At 40.7% G+C, this 22,890-nt stretch overlaps 1 protein-coding gene and 1 pseudogene across 1 annotated transcript in view; one reads left to right on the top strand and one right to left on the bottom strand.

Annotated features, from left to right (window-relative positions):
* The window catches only part of KIAA1217 (KIAA1217 ortholog), a 669,685-nt gene that overhangs the window by 173,152 nt on the left and 473,643 nt on the right, over positions 1 to 22,890 (top strand). The window lies entirely within an intron of this gene.
* Positions 2,289 to 3,445, bottom strand: LOC102534425 (vasodilator-stimulated phosphoprotein pseudogene; annotated as a pseudogene).

The following is a 22,890-nucleotide window of genomic DNA, read 5'->3' as shown; positions in this document are numbered from 1 at the left end:
CCAGTGGGAAATGAATGATTTCTCTATGACATTGGGTCAGAGAGACAGAACCCCCTTCCCTGCAGCTGGAGCCCAAAACAGACAACTGCAGACTCCTTGCAGCCCCGTTTTCTGATCCCGTGGGCAGATTCCACCAGGGAGGGCCCTTTGGGTTTTCCTGGCTCCAGATTATTGAACGATTAGTTTGAGATTCAAGCACATTGTTGTCTCTTCCTTCTCTTACAGTGGATATAGTGTTGCGTATCTTCTCTTCTACAGACATTTCAGGGACAGTGCAAGGACTCCACTGAAACTTTGCCAGGGAAATCAGAATCCAGTCACCAGGAGATTCCAACAGCCCCTATTTTAAAATGTGTGATATTTTGAGGTGGATGCTCAGTGCATCTTTGCAAAGTCTGGTGATTTCCTTCTGGGAGGGTGCTTGAGGAAGAGCAGATTCTCCCAGGTGGCTCTTCGGCTGGAGATAATTGCCTCTTCCCTTTCAGAACACGTGCCGATGTGCCTGGTTCATAGCGCTGCTCCTAACTTACTATTAGCAAAACATTATTATTTGCCAGGTTGTGACTATGTGTATCCTTCACTCGGGTGATGAGAGCATCAGGTCCAACAGATATTAAAGGCTAGAAGCCGATTATCTTCATGATGGATAATGTTGCTAAGGATTATGTCAGCGTGGGACAAAGTAAAGGAGAACTTAGCTGGAACTGAGGGCATTAGCTACAAAAAAAGGAGGTGTCTTAGTCGGTCTGGGCTGCTATAAAGAAAATATCATAAACTGGGTGGGTATAAAGAGCAGATGTCTATTGCTCACAGTTCTGAGAGCCCTCTTCTAGTTGCAGAGTGGTTTTTGGTTGTATCCTTACGTGGCGGAAGGGGCAGGGATGCTTTCTCAGGCGTCTTTTGTGAGGGAATTGGTCCTATTTGTGAGGGCTCTGCTCTCAAGTCTTAATCGCATCCCAAATGCCCTACCTCCTAATGCCTTCACTTTAGGATTAGGATTCCAGCATACGAATTTTGGGAGGACACAAGCATTTAAACCAGAAGTGGAAACATCATACTTCGAAGGATAGAGTAAAACACATAGTTTTGATGCAGATTATATGGTAAACCAAGGAAGACTTTTAAAAATAATTCTGTGCTCAGCATAGTAAAAAAAAAAAAAAAAAGCCTACTGTGGTCGGCTGAATAATGGCCCCTAAAGATGTCTGTGTCCTAATCCTGAATCCTGCAAACTGTGAATGTTACTTTGCATGGCAAAAGGGACTTTGCAGCTGTGTTTCAATGGGGGATTTTGAGACGGGAGATAATCTGGGTGTGCCCTATGGGTTATCTCAAGGCCCCTGTTAAGAGGGAGGCAGGAGACCTGACTACACAGAGAAGTAGAAATGGAGTGATATGCTTTGAAGTTGGAAGGAGTTACAAGCCAAAGAATATAGGTGACCACGAAAAGCTAAAAAAAATAAAATCAGGACAGTTTCTCCTCCCCAGAAGAATCCAAGCCTGCTGACACGACTTAAGCCCAGTGAAACTGATTTTAGACTTCTGACCTCCACATCTGTAAGGAATAAATTTGTGTCATTGTGGGCCACTCAGTGTCTGGTCATTTGTTTTTTGTTTTTTTGTTTGTTTTTTTTTTTTTAGCATTTATAAAAACTGGCAGATTTATTCTGCAGGGGCCCATTTTCAAGAAGCTAAAGGCGAAGTTGGGAGAGGGGAGGTTTCCTCCCCCTTTCCTTTCTCCCTCATCTTATTTTCCCCAGAGAGTAAAAATGGTCTGGACCCCAAAACCTACCCAAATAAAAAAATCAAAAAACTGAGATTCCAAAAAGTTACAGCACCTTAATTCCTCATAGAAAAAGGGAAGGAGCCAGAGGGAAGGGAAGGGAAGGGAAGTCCCAGTGTGGGGGGGGGGGCATCCCCAGCCTTGGTGGGACACCCCCCCCATTAAATAGCTGTCTCAAATGGGACAAGCCTGGGGCACAGCATTAAAAACTCCCCACACCCTATTTTATCAAAACCAAAGAGAAAAATATTTCCTCCCCCCAAACATAAATATATATTTTTTCCTTAAAAAAAAAAACTTCAAAGGCATTAAGCATTAATTAAGCCTCCCCAGCCAATCAGCAGCCAGTATGGGTGTGTGCATGGTGCCAGGAAAGCCACATCCCCTTGGAATGGGGAGTGGAGAAGATGCATTCCTGTGTAGACTTCAGCCAATTCCAAGTCAAGTTGAGGCAGGGAAAGCAGGTGACAGGCGAGGGGATGTATGGAAAGGAGAAACCGGATCTTCTGGGGCCCTGTGGTCAGGGGGAACCCAGCTTCCTCAGACCCCGGACAAAGACTTCAATTATGTCCTCTTTCACTTTCTGCAATTCCTTCCTCACCTCTTCCAGAAGCTCCTGTTTCACCCTTTCCAGGTCTGACTCATCACTGGAGCTGGGCGTAGAGGGGTGGGCCTCGGAAGTGGTCACTGAAGAAGATGACTTCATCCTTAGCAAGGCTGTGCTGTTCTTCTCCCAGGGTCTCTGCACAGATTCACAGTGGGCTGGGACTCTGGCCTCTGGCTCCTCATTGGCAGATTCATCCTTGGTGGGTTTCACTCCAATTTGTGTGGCTTTCCTTCTCCAGGCCAGCATGGCGTTCATCTCCTCCGTAAGGCCCCCGCCCGTGCTTCGACTGCTGTCAGCTTTGGGGGCCAAGGATGCCAATGGGGCCTCCTCCTGCTTGCTGACTTTCCTGAGTTTGGTTCTGGCAATGGCTGTGGCCAGGCCAGGGTCCCCGGTCCCTCCACCACTGGGACCTTGTGCTGCAGGGAGAGGGGGCGCAGGGGGTGGGCCTGCCCCTGCTCCATGGCCCGCAGCCGAGACCCCTGAGGAGGAGACACTAGCGGGTGGGAGAGGACCTGGAGGAGGGGAAGGTCCAGGAGGTGGGGGCGGTCCCCCAGCTGGGGGAGCAGGTGGGCCTCCTGCATTGGAGACCCTGCGCTCCATGTGCTCTGCCTGCTGCTGCCTTTTCTGTTGCTCCACCTCCTCTGCAGAGGGGCCGTTCTGGACGGACCAGGTAGGAGGTGCTGTAGGTGATGGTGGGGGCGGAGGCCCTCCTCCTTCCAGTGCTTCTAGGGCGCTGGCCATGCCGGCGGCGAACTGTGTTGTGTCCTCCTTGCTGCCGAAGTTGAGGCCCCAGAGCTGGCAGGCGTCACGCCACTGGTGGAAGTTGGGGGTGGTCTGGTTGTACTTGACACCGCGGTCGATGGCACAGTTGATGACCACCTGCTGGTCCGGCTGCATCTTCTGACCGACCACCCAGAAGGAGTTGGCAGTGGGGTTGTGGTAGATCTGGACACGGCTGAAGGCCTGGGAGCCTGTGCCAGCAGGCATCCATCACTTGTTGTTGTCATTGTAAAGCATCACACTGGCCGGCTGGAGCAGGCGACAGTCTCACTCATGGCTGCTCGGCGGGCAGGCGGAGAGCCCACGGGGTAGGTGCTCCCGGGGCGCCCCGGCTCGAGGTCTGGTCGTTTGTTACAGCAGCAACAGGAAACTCATACACCTATCCTTACGCACTTTTTCAAGTAATTAAAGGAAAGTCAAAATCTTGCAGACTGATCAAAGGAAACCATAATTACTGGAATGCCCAAAGAACAAGAGGAAAGTTCTAATCATGAACAATTAGATGTGCAAGTGAATTCGGAGGCTTCTGCATAAGAAGAAAATGTAAGATTGTTGAATACGTGTGTATCGTAAGAGGAAGATGTTAAGGTTATACAAATTTTGTAACAAAATGAGACTAGAAAGCTGCAGTAGAATCAGAGTATTTTAGAAGGAAAGCAACCTTCAGGTCATCTTATCTCTCTCCCGTTTTGTAGATGATGGAATTTGGACGTGGAGAGCTTAGGGAAATAGTCCAAAATCAGACACAGCAGGACATACATAACCATGTACCTTTGCCTTTTGACTCCAAACCCCTCCAGGGATTTTTCTCCTACTCCATTATATTTAAAAGTTTGCAAATAATCTGTAATGAAAGGAGAAATGAAATGCTGTTGATAAAATCCAGCGCACAGGCCTCAGTAATGGGCAGTAAGCTCATTTTTCACTATGATTTTATCATCGGTCTGAGAGTGAAGGACATCATCGCCATTTGCAAATGCTATTAAATTAGGGTATGGAGTTGACTGTTACGAAAAAGAATTTCAATTTAGACATTCCAAAATGTCGATTTACTGGGAGAAAACACTTGTATTAATCTGGAAAGCAGAATCACGTTCTTCGGAGAGATCTGGAAACTGACATGCTTTTTCCCACTCCCCTGACCTGAAAATATCTCATTTTGGGGGTCCCTCAAGGGTTAAAATTACTTAGAAATGTAGAAGAAGGAGGGGAAGGGAGGCAGCAGCACAGGCTGCAAAAGCCGAAGGAAAGAAGACAGAAATAATATATAAAGGATGGTGACACCCGCATTCCTTCTCCTCCGGCACACGTAAACTGCACCCATTCCACAAACATCCATGAAGCCAGAGCCAGGCCTGGGAGGCACCCAGGAACAAAACTGTGGGAGCCTCTCTCCAGCGCTGAGACCAGCGGTAAATCAGAGACCTATTCAGAGAAGGCCCATGCCAAGGAGCCCCCTCCTGCCCCCGCCCCCCCCCCCGCACATTGCCAGGATCAGTATCCCCTGACTATCCCTGCCTTTTCCAGTTTTCTTAATAACTTTCCAAGTTTTTGAAAGAACGTCTTGGGCGAATTGCCGCTGAACGGTTAGCTTTGATGAATCCATAACCATCTTTCAGAATTTTGTCACCTCTGGCTCATCGTTCTGGAGTGAAAAAAAGGTAGATGGAGCCCTGAGCGAGTGTTGACAGCCTGGATTAATTTCTGATCCCTGTCTCTTTCCAGCTCTGTGACAAGTTACTGAACATTCCTCAACTTGGGATTTGGGATTCAAGGAGGCCCCCAATAAAAATAACACTTCTCACTGCTGCCTGGAATTTGATCAGTTGAGAACTGAAACAAAGTCGTAAGGCAGATGCGTGTCAAAATGACACCTGTGTTCTGGGCAAAGATGATGCCGGAGAATTTGGCTTATAGCTGTGGGCTGGTAGACTTTCTCTTATTGAATCTTAGATGTGCATACTCACCCACCCTCCGTCACTGCAGGGCCCACTGGGACCTCTTCCTGGAGAAGCAGGATAAACAGGGGGCTTAAAGCCAGGAGTTATCCATTGGCACCCCTCTGCATTTAAAGGAAGCATCAGAAGTCTAGAGGAATCTAATACCTGAGCTTCTCATCTTTAAAATACTCATCTCATGTTAATCTGATGGCTATGATGAGGCATAAGGGAAGACTCTATATCCAAGTGCTGGAAAATTGTGACCTGCCTATCTCTCTTCCTCCCTCCCCTTTTCCTCCCTCTTTGCCTTCCCTCCATCCCTACCTCCCTCTTCTCTGTTTAGAGGAAGTTATTTTAGAAACAAATCTACCCAATTTGTTTCAATTGCCTGAAAATGTTTACTACGAGTGTATCTCTGCTCTAGCAACAGTACCTTTTTCTCTCACCCCTCCTTCCCTAGCAAGTCACAAAAAAGGGGTGTGTGTGTGTGTGTTTGAATGTTATCTGTAAGTTGTGGGTCTCCTCTTGCAATACTACTGATAATTACTCTATTTAAAGTGTAACATGGAAGTAATCTGGGAATTAGTGCTACATAAAACTTCCAATAAATTTAAGATAGTATTTTGAGGCATTAAAGTCGCTTTTTATTTTGCTATAAAAGAAGGATGGTATCATGCAGAGAGATGCTCATGGGGATGTGTGTTCATGAAAGGAAAACCTTAAGGAAGGTAAAATGGTTATGCCTTTGCCTTTCAGGCCAGTATTTTGGAGATGGGATTTATCAGCCTTCTGTCATTTCCCAGAATAAATGTGCCTGGATGTTTCCTTGCTTTTTGTCCCCTGAATGTCACCTGTTTTGGGTGTCATGGGTCCTGTGGCACAGATACAGGTATAAACAGGTGTGCCATTCTAGCTTCCAGAGACTGTCAGGTTCTATTTCAGGCTTAGTTCTGAAGCTGTTGTGCGATAAACCAAATGTCACATTAAACATAAGATGGGAAACTCACATATGAGAATAAATATCACGATACTCACTAATTAAATGATAAAAAAAAATTCACCATAGACTTGGACTATCCAATCACTGAGAACTAGTGCTGCTAAATTTTAGGTCAGATGCAGCAACTAGTCCCCACCAATCAGCCAGTGCAAGTTCCTGACATGGACTCTTGCTCTCTGTTTAAATGCAGAATTTAAAACAAGAACCGGTGAAGCTATCTATCTGCCTCTGCAGGCTGAGCTGCCTTTTGCAGAATCATCAAGCATTTCAGTCCCTCTTTGAGACGCTATGCTTTTGCCTTTCACAAGCAAACCCCATCTGGAAGCTTTTGCTCAACGGCCCAGGGTCCCCTGAGAGCAGGTTCGACTTGGTAGGACCGTGGTCCAGACCGACATGGTTTCTAGCTCATCATTTTTGAAGCAGATAACACGTTCTAGTTGAAAATATTGCCTTTGAAACCAGCTCCCTGAGAATGTAGCTTCCTAGAAATTGCAGTGTTAACATTTTCTTTTTTTAGTATCACGACAGGCCTTTCTCTTTGCTAATGATTGTGTATTTAATAGTCTCTGTGTTCATTGATTTATTTCTATAAATGTCATTATTTAATAAGTAGTTATTGTGTGCCAACTGTATGCTGGGCAGTTCTTCTGGGCGCTGGAGATAGAGGATTGAATAGGGCGTAAGGAAGTTTCTTGTTCTCATAGAATTTGGAGTCTTCAGATGTGGAAAAGTCAATGAACCAGGAATTACATGCACACATTTTTATACAGTGCTCACTATCTGTCATGCTCCCAACAATCTTATGAGGAGGATACCATTATTATCTGCATTTTTGCAGATGAGGAAATTGAGGTCCTTGCAGCTCCAAGGCTCATATAAGTCATAAGAGACTTAACTGATTACAGGTGCTGTGGCTCCAGACTGTATTTCCTTCACCTCCACATGGAACATTAAAATATAATGAGGCTAGCTTCAATGGAGACATCACAGTAGGCCTCTCTGAGAAGATGACCTGTAAGCTGAGGTCTGAATAACCAGGAAAAGTCAACTGTGCAAAGAACAGCATGTCCGAAGGCTCTAAGGCACAAATGAATTTGGTGCTATAGAGCATTTAAAAGGAGACAAGCATGGCTGGCAAGTCAGAGGGAAAAAGTACACAGTGAGGCGGTGATCCAGAGGCCAAATTGGGTTAGGTTTTGTCAGCCAAGAAAAGGAGAGAATGTGAACATTGATTATTTTGTAAAATACTGCAGTGCCAAAAAAGTAAAATAAATTTAAAATCACAAAAACCTGTCATTTACTGTTGATTATTCATACAGTTTTTCTTCTGGGCTAATGACCATGAAGTCTGCAGCAGTTAGAAAGAAAAGGAAATGGGAGACACATCCAACGCAGGGATTTTTAAATTGGCTCCTGGATTTTTAGAAATACAGAAAAATGTCAGGCATCAGTAACATCTGCTTCTATGTCATCTTACATAGTTATGATATAAACATTCAAACTGGAAGTGGGTTGGAGTTCCCAGCGAATGGCGGTAGAGCTTCAACAAGATCGCTGTCCGCATTTGTTCGGTACCGTATGATTGTGGATCTCAATTCTCCGGCACGGATTTTCTCACATCTGGATGTTTTCAGAGTTGGTTTGCATCTTACAATCAAGACGTACGTGTATATGCTACCAAAATAATTGGCAGGGTCTTTCAGAAGTTGCCATTTCTGCGTCTTGCTGGGAAAGGACAATATGAAAATCGAGCTATTTACCATTTGAACAGAAGCCAGAGCCAGTGAAATAAATCTTTCCAGTGGACGCATGACTCCTCTGGAAGGAGTTAGACATTTGAGCGCATTCTGCCTTTTTCTCTATTATACTCTAGCTCCACCTGATTCACAGACGGTAACTCCATATGAAAATGATGTTCCCAAAGTTGAGGCCTGGATTCTGTGCCTTCAGCAGTCCCTTGACCTTGTATGTTAGACAACCATAGACAACCCCTCAGTATTGACCCTGCCTTTCCTCAGATACATCCCTCACACTGGTCTCCTGAAGGATCCAGTCAGTTATATGGAATTTTAGCTCAACTACCTCATTGTCTTTTTCAAAATTAAAAGATACATAAGGTGTCCTAAGTCTGGTGGGGTATCATCGCCATATGGAGTGTAGTAACAGAATGCTACGTTAAATGCTTCTCTGTAGTTTTCTGCTGTCCCTATTTCTAGACTTGAGCTAACCCACCCTGCCTGTCTCTATCAGGTATCACTGAAAACAGCACTAGCATTTGTTAAGTGCTTCCTGAGGGTCAGACACCATGTTAAGTTCTTTACCTGGATGCCTCAAGCAATCCCCACAACACCCCTGGATGGCAGGTACTGGCATTAGCATCTCCATTTTACAGATGAATAAACTAAGTCCCAGAGATGATGAGTAACTTGTCCTCAGTCACATCACGTACCCAGTAAATGGGACAGCTAAGATTTGAATCTAGACAATCCTACGTACTCACCTGTGCCCTTGTCTTTTACCCTCTTATCTAGAGATGCCAAGAGAAAGAAGATTCACTGCGTCAGGGTGACTCCATCTAACACTTACCTAGACTAGACCGTAAGCTCCTGGAGGCAGGATTTATGTCTCACAATTTTCCAGGACCCAGCCCAGCACCTGGCACATAATCTCTGTGTGATGATTATTGGTGGGTGGATTATCCCTGTTCAAGTACAGGAAACCTTATCGGATTGATCTGAAAGTATTAGCTTGCCTACAACAAATCAGTACCATTTCCCTTTCTCTTTGGTGGTGTTGGATTTATCTTCTAATATTTTGTTTTAATAGATGGCAGATACGCAGTTTCTTAGAACTCTTTTGTATCAGAGTCCTGGCAGGAAATAGATGATTCGCTCAAACTGAGTAGTTGGGGAGTACAGTAAAAAGAGGCTGTTTGGAAAGAGGCAGGCAGGGTTTCAAGGAACGCAGCAAAAGATAGTACAGAATTCCAAGGCTAGTGGCTTTGGAGGTGTCATCACCCCTCCACTTGAAAAGGCAAGGGTGGGGGGTGGTCCTAGGCTCCAGAGAGAGAGCAGAATGGAGAAGACCAGCTGGCAAGAGCTGCGGCTGGGGGTAGAAAACAGCCACAGCAGCCCAGCAGGGAGGAACAGGAGACTAAACCTTGGCTTTTCCCTTCTCCCACTTCCCTCTCCTGTTCATCTTTCCTGTTGGTTGAAGGTAACTGGAAGCCAAGGTGCAAGGGAGCCCTTGCTGCAGTCCTGAAGCCAGTCTCCTGGGCACAGATGAAGTGCAGAAAGTGGCTGTGGAGCAAGCAGACAATATTCATCAAAACCTGTGAGCAAAGCCCAGAGCATAGTGATGGAAGAAGTTTTCACATTTTAGGGTACCACGAAGTCATTCTGGCTTACGCATGATTTGGCTTGAACTAACTGGAACAGCCTGTCTTATGGCCTGTCAAACATGCATTGTATATCTGCTTTAACCATTAAAGAAAAGAAGGCATTTAAGAATCAAAGTGGAGTAACTGCAGTTCATGCATTCAAAGGGAGCTGGTGAACATTGTGGATATGGTTTCAGACATGTTCCTGCATCCCTGAGAAGCTGAATTTTCTGAACGATATCAAACTCAAGGACACTACCAGTCTTAAACAGTATCTGCTGGCAGTTGCCAGCTGCAACCTTAGGGTCTTAAGGTCTCCCCATGGAACTATGCAACCACTTCAGACCTCAACTAATCCTTGCTTAATAAGCACCCTTTTTTCTTGCCAGCTCCAATCCTGATTCTTAACAAACAATTTTGTAATTTTGCAGGTTTTGCCTTTATTAGCCTATCCCATTTTGGAGTCCAGCAGAACACAATTCAAGTGCTTCTTGAATCTGTGTCTCCCAGGCTATAGTCCTCAGTGTCCATCGAGTAAAACTCTTTTCTATTCCTGTTATAGGTTGTTTATTGGTTATTTACATCAACAATAGCCCACAGAGTTCAAAACTGTACTGATGACCTATTATAACTCTAACTTGATCCATGTGCATTCATTTCAGTAACTAGTTGTTGTTCGTACATGCTAGGCAGTTTTCTCATACGAGCTAGTCAAAGTATGTAAATTGAGCCAGATTCTTCTAGTTTTTGAAGTGCAACTTTAGGGAATCTTGGAAATGTTAGCTCTTCAAAGATGCTTGGGCAATATAATGCATCATCAACTCCAGGGCCTAACACACAACTGTGAATAAATTTATACATGGGGAGTGTGGAGTAACTGTAAAATTGTTCTCACACAGAATTTCCTCAGAAGACTACGGAGTCCTGTCCTCATGGAGATTTTTCTTGATGGCAAGAGCTGCGGCTGAGGTTTAGCATCATTTTTACTTCATACTGTTGATATAACATTTGTTTTTACATTAAAAAATATGAGTTCTGAAGACATCAGGTGCTGTCTTTCCTTAGAGTAGCCAAATAGGTGATACTGAGCATTACCTTCTGGTTTTCAGATTAGAAAAGAACTGGTGGCACACTGAAATTAACAAGTGACATCATGATGAAGCAAAAATGAATCAATGTGCCTCGAAAAATAGCAAATATTAAGCAAAATTAGGACCATTTATAAGCAATGCTGTTGTTTTTGTTTTGTTTTTTGGCTGTTACTTTGACAGGCAAATTGAATATACTAAGAAGCTGTATGAACAACTAGTTAGTCTATTAGCTAGAACCAGAGGCAGTTTCCAATGTAAGTGCTGTAGAGGCATTGTATTAGCATTTCCACATTGCTTATGATTGCTGTCATTTTGCCAGTTTCACTTCCTGTGTAATAAAATCAGCATATTCTTTGCTGAACACTGTGGAGCCCGGGTCTAGTACCATGCATTCCATGTTTACATTTTCCCTGCAAGGTGTTTCATGACACTCTGAATGATACAAGCTGATGATACAAGTTGATAGATTTTCAGACTAAAGGATATTATTTGAAAAGCCTCAAAGGGCAGGACTCTTCACACAAAAGCTGAATTGGTTTCTGAGATGAACGTTCTGCTTTGGAATGGGGCTCCGGGGACACAGGACATGTGCTTTGCTAACCCTTGTGCCTAGAGCAAGGCTCTTGGTTTCATCTCTTCAGTTGTAGAATCATTTTGCTAACTTTTAATGGTTGCTGTGTTGCTTTCCAGCTTTAAAGTTCCATAATTTTCTGCTACCCAAAATCTAAAGTGGTCTTAGAGAGTATTTTTAAAGTTCTCTAGATAAAACATATTCAAAACAAATGCATTAATTTCTCTGGCCTCCAAAGACAACTACCATGAATATTGCCCAAAGTGTGGAACTGATGACTCTGAAAATCCATGGGCCATTCATATTTTCCACTGCTGCATTAGTGGCATTTCTGTTTCTTATAAAGTAAGCAAGGTTTGTGTCCTGTAAGGAAATGAGTGACAATGTAGAGAAAGTGATGGCACCTCCCATGTGTTGAATTCTTGGCCTTTTCAAAGCTACAAAAGCCAAAAGAAAAAAAAATGAATAGGAGGCAATTAAAGACCATGGATTGATTGCTAATTATACTTCTGTCAAACCCAGGCCACTGAGGGAAAAACACCTGAACATTTCACAGAAGTGGCCAACAGTGCACTTTATTTTGTCTGTCCTCACTCAGCATTTATTCGTTCTAATTTAACTTGGAATTCTCAATTTTTACAGTTTTACCTAAAATTCTATAAACTATATTATATAATCCTCAGACCAAGGTATAAATAAACTTGGAGCTAAGTAAAGGGAGACACTTAGAAATACACATAATAAAGGCAAGGGAAATGAGATTTCAGAGCCTGACTCTGAAGAATAGATACAATAAACAAAAAGTAAACAGAAAATTGTGTAACTGAAATGGTAAGTAATATTCATAATAGAGTTGTGTACCATTAATGAGATACGGAGTTATTTGAGAAACAGTGTATAACATTAAACTTAAAGGTTTTCATCAAAATGGTTAATTTTTCTTTGAAGTTTTGGTGCTGTAAGAGATGAGCTACTGTATATATTATTTACTTATTTGTTTGTTTTAATTGAAGCATAGTCAGTTACAATGTGTCAATTTCTGGTGTACAGCACAATGTCCCAGTCATGCATGTATGTACATATATTCGCTTTCATGTTCTATATCTCACTTATTTAGAAGAACAGAAGCCCGGCTGATGGCTGATGTTGGGTGAATGTCAGAGTCCCAACATTAAACAGATGGCACACACAAATTAGGATGCTTCTAGATGGCTTGTTAATGGAGGGGCTGATTACAAAGGAGGCTGTAAGATAAGATATGCAAGAGCTAACAGAAGCCAAGCTATTCCCACCCCTTGTTCCAAAGAGCCAGAAGAATTTACTGGAACCTGGAATGAGACAGAGTTGGGTAGAGCAGGTGGCCTGGTGACCTTCTGTCAAGGCACACAGCAGGCTGGGGTCACCTCACAGAGAGGAACCCTGGAAGTAAATTCTCTGGCCCCACTCTTTTCAGTCCCTCCAGTCTCCTTCTGGGGTTTCCCATTCTCTGAACCCAACTGGAAGCCAGAGATCATGGGAGTCCACTGATGCAGTTGAGATTTAGGAGTCTATTAATGTAGTTCAATGATAGAGAAAGGTGGAGTGTAGGTTGAAGGTCAGAGGCACACCTGGCACACTACTTCTACTTGTGGTGGGTTGAATTGTATTCCCCCCGCAAAAGATATGTTCAAGTTCTAACCCGGATGACCTCAATTGGAAGCAGGGTCTTTGCAGATGCAGTCAGATTAAGATGAGGTCATACGAGGTCAGGATTGGCCCTAAGTTCAATAACTGGTGTCTATATGAGAAAGCAGGGGAACATTTGGACACAGAGACACAGAGGATACACACAGGGAAGAAGCAGGTATGTAATGATGGAGACAAGAGATGGGAGAGATGCAGCTGCAAGCCAGGGAACAGCAAGGATTGCCAGCAGCCCCCAGAACTTAGGAAGAGAAAAGGAAAGATTCTTCCCTAGAGCCTTCAGTGGGAGCACAGCCCTCCAGAAACCTGGATTTCAGCCTTCTGGCCTCCAGAGAATCAATTTCTGTTGTTTTAAGCAACCCAGTTAGTGGTGATTTGTTCTGTCAGTCCTAGGAAACAAATACAGAAAAAGCAGCCATGTTGTCCGGTACCAGTGGAATATAAGTACTGTTAATTCTCCTTCACTTGATTCTCTCAGTCCTGTGATCACAGCCCCAAAGCTAGGTAACATATGGTGTAATCTTAGGGTTGGGAGTGTTTGGAGGTGAGGGAGGGGTGTACCTGCGAGGACTGAACACTAGTGTTCTTAGACTCCTGGGTTGGAGTCTAGGCTCACACAAACAAATGCGCCCCTACCTGGCTACTCTGTGGCACGCTGACCAACCAGCCTTCCCTACGATTCCCCGGGACTCATTCCTAGAACCTGTTCTCCCTACTCACTGAGACTGACCTGCTTGTATTTGTCTTCCTTCCAGAGTCCACCGTCTTCACTATATATGCCAGGCCATGCTGCCTCAATTTTGTTCGCCAGCATCTTTGCATCTCCCAGCCCCACTAACCAAGATTTCACATACTGCTTTCAAAAAAATAAAAGCCAGTTTACAAAAGATAGCCAACAGGAGGATCCATAGACCAGTCAATTAATCCCTTCTTTGCTTCCCTACAGCATCTTTCTTAATTTGGCATCATCATAAATTAGGAACTTCTGCTTCAGGCCAAATTGGAGTAACAGGTCCCTGCTTTTCTCTTCCTTGTTCCTGAAACAACTAATAAACTAGGAGGAAGTACGGAGTTGAGAGGATAGAGTTGGAAGCTCAGGGCAGCCAGGTTGGCTGGTGTCCACAGGGCAACGTACTAAAGAGAAGAGAACTACTCAGAGAGACAGCACTGGAGATCTGGAGAAGGTCCTTCCCACGTCTTCTGCTGAGTTTTTTGTGATTTTTTTTGTTTTGGTTTGGTTTTTTTAGGGTCCTTGATTTTATTGTACACTCCATCATAGACATCTTTGTTAATTTGGAAATGGAAAAATGAATGGTTATTTTGTCTGTACAGTTTGGCAAATAAAAATGCAGGGAGCAAGAGAACACACATATAATAAGGATAAACATGGATCCACACTCTCCCCACTTCTATTCCTAGTCCTGGAGACCCTTGCCAATGTATCATGCCAAGAATAAGTCAACCAATCAACCAATCTACCCACAGCTGACCTTTGAACAGTATGGAGGTGGGGGTGCCAAACCTCTTTGTAGTCAAAACTCCGTGTCTAAAATCTGACCCCCTGCAAACTTAACTACTAGTAGCCTACTGTTGACCAGAAGCCTTACCCCCAACATAAATAATTGGTAAGCACATATTTTGTATGTTACATGTATTCTATATTGTATTCTTACAATAAAGTAAGCTAGAGAAGAGAAAATGTTATCAAGAGAATCATGAGAAAGGAAAAATACATTTATGGTGCTGTACTGTATTTAGTGATAGCATACATTTACATCATCTGTTTACAAGATGAATTCTCTGTCAGTACCTACATCAATATTGTCTTATATGATAAAAAAATGATGTGGGTGTTATATGCATCACTAACACTAGACATTAAAACTGAAAAGACAATGTGGAAAAGAAATTCATATTTACTTATAGGTGTAAAGATTCGTGCATTGAAGATGAAGAAGCAGCAGCATGGCTGCTTTATGGTGGCCCAGTGTAACTGAAACAACTGCCTGTAGACTCGTGAATGAATCATTATAAGATTTGTACGGCATACACTTTGCAGTCATATTCATAACATAGTATGGGAGACTGTTACTTTTTTTAAAACCACTTACATCTAATGATAGGCTGATAACGCAGTTTCTCCCGTTGGGAGAGAGAAAGGCATCTATTGCATGGTAATGTAATTCTTTGAAAACAAAGTTATAACATAGGAAGAAAACTAACACGTTATTAGTTTTATATTAAATCTCACTCACCTTACACCTATGTAAGGAGAGGCCATCCACCTCAATACAAGTCCTGCAAACGCGAAGTTCTGCATGTGTATATTTTTTCTAATTTTTTAAACACTTTTATTGATTTATAATCATTTTACAATGTTGTGTCAAATTCCAGTGTAGAGCACAATTTTTCAGTTATACATGAACATTATATATTCATTGTCACTTTTTTTCTTTGTGAATTACCATAAGATCTTGTCTATATTTCCCTGAGCTATACAGTATAATCTTGTTTATCTATTCTACAATTTTGAAATCCCGTCTATCCCTTCCCACCCTGCACCCCCTTGGCAACCACAAGTTTGTATTCTATGTCTATGAATCTATTTCTGTTTTGTATTTATGCTTTTTGTTTCTGTTTTTTTAGATTCCACATATGAGCAATCTCATGTGGTATTTTTCTTTCTCTTTCTGGCTTACTTCACTTAGAATGACATTCTCCAGGAGCATCCATGTTGCTGCAAATGGCATTATGTTGTCATTTTATGGCTGTATGGTATTCCATTGTATAAATATACCACTTCTTCTTTATCCAGTCATCTGTTGATGGACATTTAGGCTGTTTCCATGTTTGGCTATTGTAAATAGTGCTGCTATGAACATTGGGGTGTGGTGTCATCCTGAAGTAGGATTCCTTCTGGATATATGCCCAGGAGCGAGATTCCTGGGTCATATGGTAAGTCTATTCCTAGTCTTTTGCAAAATCTCCATAGTGTTTTCCACAGTGGCTGCACCAAACTGCATTCCCACCAGCAGTGTAGGAGAGTTCCCTTTTCTCCACAGCCTCTCCAGCATTTGTCATTAGTGGATTTTTGAATGATGGCCATTGACTGGTGTGAGGTTATACCTCATTGGAGTTTTGATTTTCATTTCTCTGATAATTAGTGACATTGAGCATTTTTTCATGTGCTTATTGATCATTTATATGTCTTCATTGGAGAACTGCTTGTTTAGGTCTTTTGCCCACTTTTGGATTGGGTTGTTTGGTTGTTTCTTACTAAGTTGTATGAGCTGCTTATATATTCTGGAGATCAAGCCTTGGTCGGTTTCATTTACAAAAATGTTCTCCCATTCCATAGGTTGTCTTTTTGTTTTACTTATGGTTTCCTTTGCTGTGCAGAAGCTTGTAAGTTTCATTAGGTCCCATTTGTTTATTCTTGCTTTTATTTCTACTGCTTGAGTAGACTGTTCTAGGAGAACATTTTTGAGATGTATGTCAGATAATGTTTTGCCTATATTTTCTTCTAGGAGGTTTATTGTATCTTGTCTTATATTTAAGTCTTTGATCCATCTTGAGCTCATTTTTGTGTATGGTTTAGAGAGTGTTCTAGCTTCATTGCTTTACATGCCTCTGTCCAGTTTTCCCAACACCATTTGCTGAAGAGACTGTCTTTATTTCATTGTATATTCTTGCCTCCTTTGTCGAAGATTAGTTGACCAAAAGTTTGTGGGTTCATTTCTGGGTTCTCTGTTCTGTTCCATTGGTCTATATGTCTGTTTTTGTATCAATACCATGCTGTCTTGATGACTGTAGCTTTATAGTATTGTCTGAAGTCTGGGAGAGTTATTTCTCCAGCCTCTTTCTTTCTCTTCAGTAATGCTTTGGCAATTCTAGGTCTTTGATGGTTCCATATAAATTTTATTATGATTTGTTCTAGTTCTGTGAAATATGTCCTGGGTAATTTGATAGGGATTGCATTAAATCTGTAGATTGCCTTGGGCAGTGTGACCATTTTATCAATACTGATTCTTCCAATCCAAGAGCATCTGTGTGTGTATTTCTGTTTATTTATTGAAAAAAATCCACATATAAGTGGACCCGCATAACCCGTATTGTTCAAGAGTCAACTGTGTATATGTATAAAGTATATGGTACTTCCAAAAAATGGAAATATAAGGAAAGTAAGGAAAAAATAATAAGTAAAAACTGCCTATATTTACAGATGATTTTTTCTTTTTTTAAGAAATTCTGGAGCAATCTACAAATCAACTACTACAACAAATAAATTTACCTAGGTCTCAGAATTCAAGGTCAATATACAAAAATCAGCTGTATATCCATACGGTAGAAGCAAACGATTGTAATGTGAAATTTTTAAATCAAGAAACACAAGGTAACTAGGAATACATTTAACAAAAGTTGTGTAATACTTGTACACTGACAACTATAAAATATTGCTGAATTTATAGATGATCTAAATGAATGGAGAGACATACCATGCTCATGGTTTAGAAAGTCAATATTGTTAAGAATTTTTTCTCCCCAAATTTATGCACAGGTTCAGTGCAATTCTGATCAAAACCGCAATTCTTAGGGGGAGGGTGTAGCTCAATTGGTAATTAGCATGCATGAGGTCCTGGGTTCAATCCCCAGTACCTCCTCCAAAAATAAACCTGATTACCTCCCCCATCCCTCAGCCAAAATAAAATAATTTTAAAAAATGATGATACATAAATAAAAAATATTAAAAAATAAACCCCGCAATTCTTGAGTAGAAATTGACAAATTGATTCTTAAATTTATATGGAAAAACAAAGGCCTTAGATTAGTTTGAAACATCGTTTGGAAATAGACCTTTTTTTTTTTTTTTGGTGATTTTTTTTTTTTTTACCAAAGCATCAAAGCAATTCAGTAGATAAAGTCTTATCCACATATGATGTGGGGAAACTGGATACACCAAGAAAAACTGAACTTTGACATCTTCATTCTGCACAGAGAAGTTAATATTAGACGGATCAAAAAATAAAAGCTAAAACTACAAAGCATCTGGACCAACATAAGTCCATCTCTTCATGACCTTGTTTGCCAAAGATTTTCTTCAGAAACGATACCAAAAGCTCTAAATGCAAATGAAAAAATTGACAAGTTGGACTTTATCAAAATGAAAAACTTACTCTCATCAAAAGAAGACAGGCATTAAGAAGTGAAAAACTATATACCCTTTATGTAATCAACCCCACAAAATAATAGTAAAAGACAAAAATACAGTAAAAAAAAAAAGTTGGGAAAAGTCTTGAACACATACCTGGTCAGAGAAAGTATACAAATGACCAATAAACACATAAAGAAGTAGTCAACATCTTTGGTCATCAAAGAAATGCTAAATAATTCCACAGTAAAGTATCATTTCACACCAACTAGAACGGCTAAATACTAAGGGGCTATCAAAATTCTTTTATTATGCAGAAGAGATTTTTTAAAAATCAAATATCTCCTAATTTAAAAGAAGTAGTGCATTTGCAGAAACTTGGAGATTCTTCTCCAGTATATTTAATTTCTGATAGTGGTAATAATTATTTTAAGGGTCCATTTCTGTAAGATTCTGCATATGTGAAATTATAGGACTATTAGCAAGAAAGAAGTTAGAAGGTCTGTTTTGATGTCTAAAGGGTATTCACCACTACAGAAGTTTCCCACCACTCTCTGTACTTATTTTCAGCTCTTGGGTAACTGTAAAGTCTGTTTTTCACACCCTGTGAATATTTGACTGTAGAACTTAGTCTAATGGTTTGTAAAAATCTACACACATAGTAGTTATAAACCAAACAGCATTTCTTCCGGCCATACCTATTTCACAAAACACAGCTAACCCTTCTTCTGGACAGTTTCCAGTCCTTCTCTGCAGGTTTCTGCCTCAAGAAAATACACTCAGGCTGTTTGCCTCCAATGTCTGTCCTGTTAAAAAGAGAAAGAAAAAAAAATTACAGGAGCTATCTGGCAGGTAGAACAGAAAATCGTATAGAAAAACAACCTGACTAACACCCCATTAAGCCTTCCTGATTTATTTCAGGGGGCTCAGATTATGTAAGTGTTTCTTTAATTATCTATGTATTTATTGTAAATTCATATTTTACCCATACGCACAGCCATGGTTGAGTGTAAATTCACCCTGCCCATAACAACAAATTTTCAGGCAAGTGCAATTGACGTCTTCACCTTCCAGAGAAATTAAAAAACAGTAACGTAGAACAGCCCTGTGTAGAAATGATCATTGCCGAGTGTTTTTTCCATCTTTCTTTTTCCTTTTTTATTATTCTAATACTTAGCTGGCCCATCTTGTTAATGGGTAAAATGTTTGGATAATATTCTGGTTTGAAAGAATGGGGCGGGGGAGAAACTTTTGGAAAGACCACTTTATTAATTCCTTGTAGATTTAAAGTATGAAGATCAAATGTACATATATATATAATGAAACATTTATGACTTGGAAAAAAAACGTAGTTAAGAATATTTCAGAAGAGCCTTTGTTGAGCTGCCAAAAATCTGGATTATGAGTTTTAAGTGATGAATATTGATCTCATTAGCTAATTCTCCATTTCTATGACTTGTAATGAGAGTAATCACTAATGTGCAATCCATAGATAGACATCCCCAGGTTTTGTTTCAGCCAGTCCTACACGTTTCATCCCACACCAAATCTTTGCACCTAATTACTCCAAGCAGCAAAAGTAGCATTTTTGCATTTCATAATCTTTCCTCTCCTCCTCTCTTTTTCCCACAAGAGATATTAATAGGTGGCAGCTGCAATAGTATTAAAATTGTAAAATTACCATTAAATTCCTTCATTCATTCAGTAAGTTTTTATTGAGTACCTTAACACGTGGCTGGCCCTGTTCTTGGCCAGGAGACAAAACAGGAAATGAAAGAGACAAATATTCTGCCCTCATGGAGCTTAAACTCTAGTGATGGGATACAGACAATAAATACATGAGAGAAGTTCATATATGACATCATAGGTGGTGATAATTAGTAAGGGGGGGAAGTTAAGAAGAAACATCTGGATAAAGGGAGATGCACCTAATCCAGTTTTGGATAATTGAGAAGTTACTGCATTCCCATCACATCCCAGCCCTGACAGAGAAGACAATCTTTCTCCTTAAATCATAAATTGGGATCCTTCCAATGCAACATGGAATAGAGACTTTCCAACATGACTGTGACCTAATCTGATCATCTCATCTGCGCTCTTATATACAAAATTATGTTACACATTATCAATTTGTTTGCCTTCCTGATGTCAGTTGGACTGAGTGTTTGCTGCTGATACCAATAGAGACACTGTAGATACATGGGAAGTTAGTCTGTTAGAAGATAAGGCACAGATTGTAGAGCAAACAGCCTAGGTTCAAATCCCAGCTCTCACCAGCTGTGTGACAACAGGCAAAGTCCTAAACTTCTCTGTGCCTCAGTGTCTTCAGCTATAGAGTGAGGATGGTAACACTTCATAGTGTTGTTGTGTTAATGTGTATACAAAGCACTTAGAACAGTGACTGATACGTTGTTTATTACATGAAACAATACAGAGAAGACCACTTGGGGTATTTGTTCACCAGGTTTGCAAATTTAGGTTGAATTGAATATTAAGTCCAATACCACACTCCCTTCTCAAACACTGCGGATAAATGCTATTTTGTTTAATACCTTGGAGCAATACTGGATTTAGTGAAGTTTTCTGTGAGACTGAAAGACGTGAGAAAGGCTGTATTTCTTAGTTATGTTGTGGTTCTTCTCAAGGAAAACGGAGTCCCTACATATCAGAAAAGCTTTATTTATTCTTTACTCTTTATTGTCTTTTTCTTTCCACTAAGAGGTAAGCTCCACAGGATAAGAGTTTAATTTTTGCTTTGTTTCTGTTTTTGCCTTGTTGTTGTTTTGTTTTGTTTATAGATGTACCCCAAGTACCTAGAATAATGTTTGGCATGTGGTAGACATTCAATACATTGGATAAATAAATGGACAAAAGAATGAATGAATGAAATACAATGTAAATAGAAGTCTGAGGAGCCAGCTTTAATTCACCTAATTACCCAAAGCAGCAAAAGTATTTCCACTTAGTCACTAATCCCAGTAGGGTTTTATTACTTATCTATCTGTAAAATTTACTCTTTTTTGGAACTTCTATGGAATGCCAGTCTATATAAGGAAATCTGCTGGACTGTGGGCCCTAAACAGGCTTACAATTTAGTGGCATAAATATGAAAGGAACAGAAATAAATAACACAAAGTACAAAGAGCTAGGTATTCTGAAAAGAAAAAAAAAGTGAATGTAAGTGGGAGGGTACAGCTCAGTGGCAGAGTGAGTGCTTAGTGTGCACGAGGTCCTGGGCTCAATCCCCAGTACCTACTCAAAGAATAAATAAATAAGTAAACCTAGTTACCTCCTCCCCCCCACCAAAATTAAATTAAATTTAAAAAGTGAGTGCAATCCAGTGGGAGAGGTAACTAGAGGAATCAAAGAAGATTCCTTGCTGGCTTTGTGTCTTTCAGGCTGATTCGTGTGATCGTCCCATGAAGTCATCTTAAATAAATCTTTTGAAAATTAAGGTATTTGTCAAGTTCACAAATGCTGTGAAAGCCTGAGAGAAAATACATGAGGAGTTCTAGTTAAACAAAACAGAACCAAAGAAGCAGGGAGAGAGGACCGTTGTTTTCCAGGGAACCCTGATGAGATTTTATAAGTCTGATTATTTTTCAGTTGATTCATATATATTTACACCTCTAGTTGTTTTGTTACTTCTCAGAGTTATTTATGTTATTTAATTTGTAGAAATACACAGGGTTATATGACATCTGCAGAGTGAGAATGTGTGTATCTGGCAATGATTACTTATATTCATACAGAGTAACATTGCAAATGCATTAACTCCAGATACCCCAAAGAAATTGCAGTTATAAATTTCACTCACCAGAAAAGCAGACATCAACATTTCTTTATTTTTTACCTTTTTAAGATTTAATCTTTATGATATTGAAAAAAAGATTGTCTCATTTTTTTAAAAAAGCAACTCTGCTGAAAATCATTTATGCTTTTGATAATGCAAGTCCTGGGAATGAAACCTTTATTTTAAAAAGTTGAAAACTGTTCAATTTTGTGTAGATAAAGCAATGGGAAAATACCAAAATTAGAAAATTATAACTCCTTGATAATTGAAAGTCTCTGGTTTGTTTGCTAAACCATCTTTGGTTGCACATGAAGTAAATACAGTGGGACAGCGTGACAGTCTTGAATCAGAATAATAACGGCTAATGTTGACAGGACACCTCTTAAATGTCAGACTCTCTTCTAAGACTTTACATTTTTTAACTCATTGGATCCTTATCATAACCATGGGAGGCTGATGATTTTACTACTTCAATTATATAGATTAATAAACCAAATGAGAGGCATTAAGGGAACTGCAGTCTTCCAGGGCCAGTAAGTTGCAGAGTAGAAATTTGAACCAAGATCCCTTTCCCTCTAACTAGATAATCCCCAAAGACCCTGACCCAAGTGTGTTGACCCAGCAGGCAAATAGTAGTTATATAGTCGATGTAACTATGGCAACAATCCAGCCTCTGTCTTTCTCCCTGTAAGATTATTAGGACTTTGGGGGGGGGTAATTATTACATTGAAGTGCTTTAGAATTCTATGAATATTTTATGAGAAGACAGCAGTGAAGATCAAGTTCAAATGCTGGACGATGGAGTATTTCAACATTTTTTCTTGTATGTTTTCATAATATTTAGCTTTATATTTCATCATTTCTGATCCACAGAGGTTTTAAAGGCATAAATGACAAGAGCCAATCACAGACAGGAGGAGAGGGGGGAGTGGAAAGAAACATTTATTGAGCACATAATTGGGGCAGGACTGGGCTAGGGCCTTTGCAAGTATTATCTCAAGTAATGCACAGAGTAATTCTGTTATTCATTTATTCATTAATTCATTCACTGGGGATGGTAATGGAAATAAATTTCAAGTTGGAGAAGTATAGAGGAAAATGGGGTAGGGATGGG

The sequence above is a fragment of the Vicugna pacos genome, chromosome 35 (genome assembly GCF_048564905.1).
Source record: "Vicugna pacos chromosome 35, VicPac4, whole genome shotgun sequence".
NCBI lineage: Eukaryota > Metazoa > Chordata > Mammalia > Artiodactyla > Camelidae > Vicugna > Vicugna pacos.
The sequence above is the reverse complement of the archived record's forward strand: the minus strand, read 5'-3'. Positions and strand labels throughout refer to the sequence as shown.